Source organism: Hipposideros armiger, unplaced genomic scaffold (genome assembly GCF_001890085.2).
Source record: "Hipposideros armiger isolate ML-2016 unplaced genomic scaffold, ASM189008v1 scaffold_928, whole genome shotgun sequence".
NCBI classification, from domain to species: Eukaryota; Metazoa; Chordata; class Mammalia; order Chiroptera; family Hipposideridae; genus Hipposideros; species Hipposideros armiger.
The window spans coordinates 469,411-472,697 of record NW_017732278.1 but is presented as its reverse complement, the minus strand read 5'-3'; positions in this window follow the sequence as shown (position 1 = coordinate 472,697).

Below are 3,287 nucleotides of genomic sequence, written 5' to 3'. Positions count from 1 at the left end.
TGCAATGTTTCTCTTTATCTTTGTGAATCCACTACAGGTATTTGATTCTGGTTACCATAAGGCTTACATAAACATCTTACTAATAAAACAGTCCATTTTACTCTGGCAGTGACTTATTGTAATTTTAATTGCACACAAAAGCTTTACAATTTTCCTTCCCTCTTTTTAACATTTTTGATGTCACAATTTACTTCTTTATATAATTTGTATTTGTTAACAAATGATAGTAGCTATAGTTTTTTAATATTCTTTTTCTTAACACACCATTACATTACAGAATTAGAGTTTTCTAAATCTGACTTTTACCAGTGTGTTGTATATTTTCCTGTTTTCATGTTACTAAATAGCATCTTTTCATTTCAGTTTAAAGACTTGTAATGTTTATCTGAAAGTGTCTTTATTTCTCCCTTTTATCCAGAGGATAACTTTGCTGGGTAATGTATTATTGGCTGGCAATTTTTTTACTTTAACATTTTGAATATGTATTCAACTCTCTCCTGGCCTGTAGGGTTTCTGATGAGAAATCCACTAATAGTGTAATGAGGTTTCCTTTGTAGGTTACAGCATATTTTTTTCTCTTGCTGCTTTTAAGATTCTGTCTTTGTTTTTGATTTTTGAAAAAAAAATTATGACATTTAGAAGCTTCTGTACAATGAAGATCTTTGAAAAGTAAATGTAATTCATGAAATATACATATAATTTTACATATTTTATTTTCCAGCTTTAGAATTTTTTAATAAAAATAGTGTGGAAAACTATAGAAGTTGTCATTTTGTGATTTGCTTATTAAAAGAAAGTCTACCTCTGTTTTCCAAATGTATCATATTTTTACCTTCAATTAGATTATATACAACTGGAATTAATTTGCTTTAATTGCAAGCTAATCTACTTCAGAAATGCAGGTATATGTAGCTTATGTAGTTATGATAATTTTTAGTAAAATTTACTACTTGATATTTGATAACAATAATAAATATAACATATAAGAAATGTCTAACTCATTCAAATAAGATATAATTGTAAAACCAGAAGAGTTATAATTTTACCAAAACTATTACAAATTATTTCAGCCTACTGATAAATGTTCTTTAATCTAGTTCATTTCTCTGCTTCCATCTCCTTTTTCTTTAAATTTTCTTTGCCACATAAATATCATGTTTTAAATCATATATTATTAATTTTGCTTGTTTTTCAGCCCTGTGAAATGATAAAATGCACTAGCAACCTTTTAAAATGTTTTTAATATTAGATTTCAGGGATTCAGTCCTGTCATTGGTGTACCTGCAGTTTATTCACTTTCACTGCTGCGCTATATTTTATTTTGTTAGTCTATCACAATGTGTTGCTATACATTTGACTTGTTTGAAAGAATTTCATTGCAAAACATTTTTTGCGATAAATATGTTTTCTAGATCATATATGCATTAGTTTCTCCAAAGAAAAGTCATTAGAGTAAAATTTGTAGTTCACCTCCAACTTTAGCTAATGTTTCATAAAATATATTCCAGTTTAAGTTTCTGTCAGTAATATGCAGATTTTCCACATCCTTGCTGTTATCTTATATTTTAAAACTTGTTAGTTTGGGGGGCAGCCAGTTAGCTCAGGTAGTTAGAGAGTAGGCTCTTAACACCCAGGTTGCCCGTTTGATTCCCATATAATCCAGTGAGCTGTGCACTCCACAACTAGATTGAAGACAACCACTTGACTTGGAGCTCATCTGCACCCTCCACAACTGGATTGAAAACAACAACTTAACTTGGAGCTGATGGGTCCTGGAAAAACACACTGTCTCACAATCAAGTTAAAAAGAAAAACAAAACCAAAACAACTTGTTAATTTTGGACAATCTAGTGTTCATAAAGTAGAATTTCAAACTAGTCATAATTTTCAAACTCCTTCTCATGGCTTAGGTTTAATATGTTTTCATATGTTTGTCATCATTTGTGGTGCTCCTGTCTGCAATTTGTCACATTTTTAGAGGTTGTTTTACTTTTCCAAATACATAGTAGGTAATAATCCTTTATTATGTATATATATATATATATATATATATATATTGCAAAATTTGTACATTCAGCTTGACTAACTGCTATATATGTCTTTTCATAAACAAAATATTTTCACTTTTATGTGGCAAAATTCACCTATTATTATTTCAACTCATATACTTTCTGTTTCATTAGAAATCCTATCATAACCCAAGACAAAAATAATTTGTACTATAGTTAAAGTTTTTAGTTTTACAAATAACATTTAAATATTTAGCCTATTAATAATTGATATCTCTGTAGAGTATGAGAGGTTATTCCATTCTCTTTCTCTTTTCCTCTCATAAAAATAACCTATTGCCCCACCTCCATTTTTTTAAATTAGAGTTTATTGGGGTGACAATGGTTAGTAAAGTTACATAGGCTTCAAGTATACAATTCTGTAATACATCATCTATATATCACATTGTGTGTTCCTCACCCAGAGTCAGTTCTCTTTCCATCACTATATATTTTATCCTGTTTACCCTCATCTACCGCCACCCTCCTCTCTTACCCTCTGGTAACTACTAATATCCAAAATATATAAGGAACTCATACAACTCAACAACAATAAAACAATTTAATTAAAAAATGGGCAGAAGACCCAAATAGACATTTCTCCAAAGAGGACATACAGATGGCAAATAGACATATGAAAAGATGCTCAACATCACTAATCATCAGAGAAATGCAAATAAAATCCCACCTCCATTTTTAAGATAGCCCTTTCTTTACCAGAGATCTCCAAAGCTACCTGCCATGTGTCTAGAGTGCCATAGGTTTATTTCTTGGATCTTATAGCATCTTCTATTGGTCATTTAAAAAAATCTTTACCCAAATACTACACTGTCTTTCTAATAATAGTTTTATAATAAGTATTGACATCTGGTAGATATTAGATATCCCTTTCATCATAGGCCCTCATCTTGTGTTTCTTATTCCAGGATATATTGGTTCATTATTTTCATTTCTTTATTAAAAACAAAACAAAACACTAATGCCCTCATACAAACACTTTGAGGTACTGACTTAAATTGCAGCAATTTTACAGATAAATGTGGGGATGATATCTTTACAATACTGAGTTTATTCAGTCATGAACATAATTTATCATAAAATTTATTTAGAAATTCTTATAGACTTTAATGTTCTATATTTTCTCTCTAAAGTTTCTGTACATATTATAATATCTTAATTTTTTATATTATGGTGAAACTATATTTTTGAATTTATGTTTTTGAGCTCTTTATTGGTGCT